This window comes from Acomys russatus, chromosome 11 (assembly GCF_903995435.1).
Source record: "Acomys russatus chromosome 11, mAcoRus1.1, whole genome shotgun sequence".
NCBI lineage: Eukaryota > Metazoa > Chordata > Mammalia > Rodentia > Muridae > Acomys > Acomys russatus.
In genome coordinates, this window is record NC_067147.1 from 245,708 (window position 1) to 253,290 (window position 7,583).

The 7,583-nt window shown below is 39.2% G+C and overlaps 1 pseudogene; it reads right to left on the reverse strand.

The window, feature by feature from the left end:
- Positions 1 to 3,063: 3,063 nt before the first annotated feature.
- Positions 3,064 to 6,273, reverse strand: LOC127195261 (phosphoglycerate kinase 1-like; annotated as a pseudogene).
- Between the last annotated feature and the right edge of the window lie 1,310 nt (positions 6,274 to 7,583).

Sequence of the window (7,583 nt, forward strand, 5' to 3'; positions counted from 1 at the left end):
CTGTGAGTTCATGACTTCAATGTCATGTCTAAAAGATGTCATTTGCTAACAGTACTCTCCTTTTTCTGGCTCTTACGTTCTTTATTTCATCTCCTCCAGAATGTTCCTAGAGTCTTTTATGGAGTAATATAGATGTCTAAATAAGAACTGAAGAGTCACCAACTGCTTATTTTCATCATTTGGGCAAGTTTATGAGTATGCATTAACCACTACTCTCTCAGGTTCTCTGACCAAAACTGAAAACAGAATTAAGCAAAATAAATGCTGAGATCCACAGCCAACCATTAGACAGAGTTCAGGGAGTCTTGTGGAAGAGTAGGAAGAAGAATAGAGGGACCTGGAGGAGACAAGAACTCCACAAGAAGACCAACAGTCAACTAACCTAGGTCCATGGGAGTTTACAGAGATTGAAGCACCAACCAAAGAACAAGCACAGACTGGATCTAGGGCCCCTACACATATATAGCTGAATAGAAATGTGTTTTTCATGTGGGTACCCTAGCAAGTGGAGTGGGGGCTGTCTCTGGTATGAAATCTGTTTCCTGCTTTTGGACCATTTTCCCCTAGCTGAGCTGCCTTGTCTGGCCTTAGTGAAGATGATGTGCTTAATACTGATGTGACTTGATGTGCCATGGTGAGTTGGTATGAGGGGAGCTCCCCCTTTTTTTTTTTTAGGAGAAGGAGAGAATAGAAATGGGTAATACCCCAGCCTGTGGGGTCTTCAACAGGTACCTGTGGAGGTGGCAGATGAGTTGGGAGACAGGAGACACAAAGAAAGAGAGTAAGTCTAGGTTCTGATCAAGCTCTCAAATTTTATTTTTCACATAATAGTTTATAAAGAGTAAGCAATGAGGAAATGAGATCTACGTGAGCAGGTTATCATGACAGTTTAACTGCAGGCTGCTCCAAGGCACCAGGTGTCCCAAGTAATTTCCTGTAACCCATCTGGTGATCTTATCTCAACCTCCTGTTTCTCAAGGTAGCAGGCCAAGAGCTGAGTTCTGGTAATTATCCACAGACCTTTGGCCCCTGTCAGGGTAAGAGGGTGAGAGGGTATGACCAGGAGGAAAGAAAAAAGGGATTATGATCAGGATGTAAGATGAATAAATAAATACATTAAATATATATTTAGAAGAGAATTTGAGAAGACACTTACTTAGCAAAACAGCTAAGCCATGGGATTTTTATCAGGCTTACAGTAGTAGGCACAAATTCTCTCTTATGGAAAGGCCTCAAATGCAATCAGAAAGTGATTCATTACTCCCATAATAAGCACGGCACTATTGCACACTATTGCCTAGCAGATCAGTATGTAGCACACAGAGCTCACAGCTAAGTGATATTGGTGATTACTTTTCTCCTTCAGCAGCCTTCATAAAACTTCTAGCACAGTGAAAACTAGCCAGTATGAAGGAAGCCTTCAGCTCTCTTCCATCTTGGTTTCTTAGTGTCTTGCAACCAAAACATGTGGTGTCTTCAGCAAGGCAGTCTTAACATTTAGTTCTGATAAGCAATGAAGAACAGTGGCAACATCCAGCATTCTTTTGAGTATCTCTGGTGTCTCCCTGACCAACAACTAAGGGAAGTAAACCAAACCTGACCATGAGTTTTTGTTTAATAAACTATGGATTTCAAGATCAGCTTTATTTACCCATGCAGACTATTTCCTTCCCATTTTTGAAAATGGCTTTTAAAAAGATATCTATTATTATTCTATGTTTCTACCATACATGTGTGGGTGTGCTCATGATAACATGCACATAATGGTCAGAGAACAACTTGTGGAGTTGGCTCTTGCCTTCCACCTTTACTTGAGTTCTGGGAATTAAACTTAGGCCATTGGGCTTGTGTGACAAATGCTTTAACACTGAATCAAATTGCTGGTTCTTAATTATGTTTTAACCAGCTTACAATGTAGTAGACTTATATGTGGTTTTCTCATATAGTCTTTGTTTAGCTAACACCAACCCTTCTCTTGTGTCTCTCATCCCGATTTAACCCTTTCTACCCCTAGAATTCTTATCCTACACTTTTATAGCACATGTGTTCTGCTGTCCTCCCAACTCCACCACCAATGGTCCCTGTCCAGCTTCCTGACCACTAAGATATACTCCCAAGTTAAACAAACAATTCTAAAAACACAAAGCTAAGATCAATGTATGAAAGAGAACAGGTAGTATTTATCTTTCTGGACCTGTTACCTTGTTTAGTATGTTTTCCAGTTCCATTCATTTTCTTGAAATGTTTATAATTTTATATTTTTCCATCTGAATAAAATTTCATTGCATATATGTACCACATTTTCATTATTCATTAACCAGCTAGTAAACATCTAAGATAATTCAATTTCCTAGATATTGTGAATAAAGCAACAGTGAGTGTGGATATTCAAGTATTTCAGTATTAGAATATAGTCCTTTGATTATATGCCCAGAAATGATATAATTTGGCTTTATGGGAATACTACTTTTAACTTTTTAAGAAATATTCACCTTGATTTCCACAATGAATGTGCCAATTTACGTTCCTGCCAACAGCAACTGAGAGCTCTCCCCCACCCCGGACATTATTCACCAGAATTTGTTATAATTTTTTTCCTTAATGATACCCATTCTGACTGTAATGAGATATACTCTCAACAAAACCTTTATGTGCATTATTTTTTTTTAAATTTTAGTAGACATCTTCATTGTTTAGTAGACACCTAAGCCTACAGATGGAACTTCATTATATTTCCATTCTGAATCATGAACAGTGACAAAACTAACAGGAGGCTACAGCAAAGAGAACTAAGCTTTGACAGCTCACTCCCTTTTACAAGCAGAACATAAATAGATGCATGCTAGGATGCACAATGATTTAAGTCACTAAGGAATTTAAATGGGATTTTTAAGAATGTAGACAAATCCCAATGCAGTAACCTAAGATACTGTACAACTGTTTAATGGTTCTTGGTACTGCATCTCTGCCATTAGCTGAATTCTGTGATAACACCAAATGGAGATGCAGAAAACACTAAGTTGACTTAGAGGATGTGCACAAGAACCAAAAGGCAGAAAAATACTAAATATTGCTGAGAGAACATAATCGAGGAAGGACTTTACTTTCTAGGAGCTCTAGATTGACATCACCTCCAGTGCTCACATGGCTGACTTTAACCTTTGTATTCCATTTGGCACAGCAAGTGGAAGTGTCTCCATCACCTATTATCTTAATGCCAACTCGTTCATGAGGACTTGGCTTTCCTAGCAAAAGCTTCCCATTCAAATTCCCTGACAGGTCCATTCCAACCAATCTGCTTAGCTTGAGCAACAGCCTCAGCATATTCTTGCTGCTCTCAGTACCACAGTCCAAGCTCAGCCAGCCAGCAGGTATACCAGAGACTACAGTAGCTTGGCCAGTCTTGGTATTCTCATCAAACTTGTCAACAGTGACAAAGTCAACAGGCAAGGTAATCTTCACACCATTTTTCTCAGCTTTGGACAGAAGATCTTTGATGATCTTGGCTCCTTCTTCATCATACTCACATGCACCAATCTCCATGTTGTTCTGCACTTTAAGAACGATAAAAGCTTTTGAGTGCCACCAGGCCTCCCCATCCAGCGGACATGGTCAAATACGGGGCACCAGAGTTCATGTGAAAGTCAGTCCCCACTCTCCACTCAAGTGTGGAGAATGTCCTAGGGGAGGCCTGGTGGCACTCAGTGGAAGAATAGCAGACTACCAAGAAGAGACTTGATACCCTATGAGCATATACAGGGGGAGGAGGTCCTCCTCAGTCACAATCATAGGGGAGGGAGGAGATAGGGGGAAAGTGGGAGGGAGGGAAGAATGGAAGGATACAAGGGACAGGATAACAACTGAGATGTAATATGAATAAACTAATAAAATATATAAAAAATAAAGAAAGGTAAAAGCCATCCTACCACCAATGATCATTTCATTGACTTTGTCCAGCATATTATTGATCAGCTGGATCTTTTCAGCAACTTCAGCTCCTGACAAGATAGCCAGAGAGGGTCAATATAGACTCTCCAAAGCCTTGGAAAGGTAGTTCAGCTCCTTCATAAAAAAATCCACAAGCCCTTTATATATTTTGGATATTAACTCTCCACCAGATGTATGGTTTGTAAAGATATTTTCCCAGTCATTTTGTTCTATTGACAGTGTCCTTTGCCTTACAGAAACTTTTCAGTTTCATGAGGCTTCATGGATCTTAGAGCCTGAGCTATTGGCATTCCGTTCAGGAAGTTGTCTCCTGTGCCGATGAGCTCAAGGCTCTTCCCCACTTTTTCTTCTAAAACATTTAGTGTGTCTAGTTTTATGTTAAGATCTTTAATCCACTTGGACTTTAGTTTAATGCAGGGTGATAAATAAGAGTCTACCTGCATTTTTTTTACAAGTAGACACTGATTTAGACCAGCACCATTTAAAGAACTCAAGAAATTAAACACCACCAAACCAAATAATCCAACTAAAAGCAAGGTACAGAACTAAACAGAGAATTATCAACAGAGTAATATTGAATAGTCAAGAAATGTTTAACAAAATGTTCAGTGTCCCTAGTCATCAAGAAAATGCAAATCAAAACAATTCTGAGATCCCATCTTACACCTGTCAGAATGGCTAATATCAAAAACTCAAGTGACAACACATGCAGCTGAGGATGTGGAGAAAGGGGAGCTCTCTTCCATTGCTGGTGTGAGTTCAAATGTGTACAACCACTTTGGAAATAAATCTGATGCTTTCCCAGAAAATTGGGAATAGTGCTACCTCAATACCTACCCACCTATACCACTCCTGGGCATATACTTGAAAGATGTTCCATCATACAACAAGGACATTTGTTCAACTATGTTCAAAGAAACGTATTCATAATAGCCAGAACTGGAAACAACCTTGATGTCCCTCAAGTGAAAAATGGATAAAGAAACTAAAGAAACTGTGGTACATTTACACAATGGACTACTACTTGGCTATTGAAAACAAGGAAATCATGAAACTTGCAGGCAAATGGATGGAACTAGTAACAATCATCTTGAGTGCAGTAACCCAGACCCAGAAAGACATGAATGGTATATACTCACTTATAAGTGGATATTAGCCAAATAATATATGATAACCACACTACAATACACAGACCTAAAGAAACTAAATAACAATAATTACCCTAGGGAGAATGCTTAATTCTCATTCAGAAGGACAAATAGAATGGACACCAGAAACAGTTGAAGAGAAGGAACAAGAAGGGAGCCTACCATAGAGATCCTCTGAAAGACTCTACCCATCAGGATATTCAAGCATATGCTGAGATACAGAGCCAAACTCTTGGGTGCAGCATAGGTAGTCTTGTGGAAGAGTTGGGGAATAGAGGGACCTAGAGGGGCCAGGAGCTCAACAATGAGATGAATGAAGCCAACAAACCAGGGTGGAGGAGGAGGGTACTATAGAGACTGATGCGCCAACCAAGGACAATGCGTGGTATGGACCTAGACCCTCTGCTCAGATGTAGTAGATAGGCAGCACAATCTCCTTGTGGGTCCCATAATATGGGGAGTAGGGACTACTTCTGACATGGACTCTGGTTCCTACGTGTTGATCACTTCCCCCTGATTGGGTGGCCTTGCCAGGCCACAGAGGAAGAAGATACAGACAGTCCAGATGAGACTTGATGGGCTGAGGTCAAATATTAGGGGAGCAGGGCTTCCCTTTCTGAGGACTAGGGAAGGGAGGGAGGGTGTATGAAGGAAGGAAGGTTAAATTGGAAGGAGCTACAACTGGGATGTAAAGTGAACAATAAAAAAATAAAATAAAATAAATAGAAAAAAGAAATATATAAATCAAAAAATAACCACAAAAAAAATCCACCAGCCTTCTGTGGCATATTCATACCCACCATGAAGCTGTGGGCTGGGTGTGCAGTCCCAAAAGCATCATTGACATAGTCATCTGGTATGGACAGTGAAGCTGTGAAAGCATCAACTTTGGTGGCTCAGCCTTAATCTTCTGACCAGAAGCATCTTTTCCCTTCCCGTCTTCCACCACATGAAAGCTGAGTTTCTCCAACAGGATGACAGTCCCAGGTGCTGAGTTAGCACAGGAATTGTCTACTTCTGGGCCCACACAATCCTTTAAGAACAAAACATCCTTTCCCAGCAGAGATAGGAGATGTTCAGCCACTGGTTCTTAGGAGTACTTGTCAGGCACAGGAAAGCCATCAGGCTGGCCTATGTAACTCATAAAGACAACTAACCTGGCTCCATTGTCCACCATGTCCCAAGTCAGCTAGTTAGAAAGAGACATTTTGGTAACATGGTGCAGTCAAGAGACCCAGAACTGAGGGAAAGGGGTTATACATTATTTTTAATTAAAATATAATTACAACATTTTCCCCTTCTCATTCCTTCTTCTGTGTAGTTTTTATTTGTATTTTCTGGTGGCTAAGAATATTGAACACTTTAAAAATATTTATTAACCATTTTTTTTTCTTTTAAGAAGCTTCTATTTCGTTCTATATCCCATTGGGGAGCTATTTGTTTTTCTGATGTTTGGATTTTTCTGAGTTCTGTGTATATTCTAGGTCTTAATCATCTGTAAGATGTATCACAGGAAAATAGCTTTTCCACTTCTGTAGTTGGTGTCTTCATTTTATCGACAGGTTTTTGTTGTTGTTGTTGTTGTTGTTATACAGATGCTCTTTAATTTTATGAGGTCTCATTTGTCAGCTGTTGGCCTTTTTATCTTAATGACTGCAGTCCTATTTAGAAAGTTCTTACCTTTATTTTACCTTGACTTGTAGTCCCAACTTTTTCTTCTAACAGTTTCAGAGTTTGGGATCTTACATTGAAGTCCTTGGTCTATTTGAATTGATTTTTTTGTGTTGCTTGAGGGATAGGATTTAGTTTTCTCATAACCAGTTTTTAAAGATGCTATATTTTCTCTAATGTGGTTACTTTTTGGCCCTTTTTGTCCAAATTCAGGTGGATCTAGTTTCATGGACCTGTATCTCAGTCCTCTATTCTATTTCCCTAATCCATCTATGTGTCTGTTTTATGCCAGTGTCATGTTGTTTCCATTACTTCAGCTCTACAGTCTAACTTGAAATCAAGTTTAGCAATGATTCCAGTGGTATTATTTTTGCTTAGTGTTTCTTTGGCTACCAAGACTTGTGATTATTATTGACACTTCTCAACTTGACACAGTCTAGAATCACCTTGAAGACAAAGTTTCTGGAATACATTTGAGTTATTATCTCTAGGTTGGACTGACCTCTGGATATACTTGTGGAAATCAGTGTGGACAATTCTCAAAAAGCTTAAAGTAGATTACCACATGTCACAGTTTCACAACTACTTGGCATATACCTAAAAGATTCAGTATCCAAGTACAAAGATCCTTGTTTGGCCATATACATTGCTGCTCCATTCACAATAGCTACATAATGGAAACAAAATAACATTAACATAAATGTCCTTCAACTGGTAAATGGATAATGAAAATGTTATCCATACACTCAGTGTTATTCTATTCAAATATAAAGAAAAAAATCATGAAAAAATTAGGTGACTCAGTGGAATTGGAAA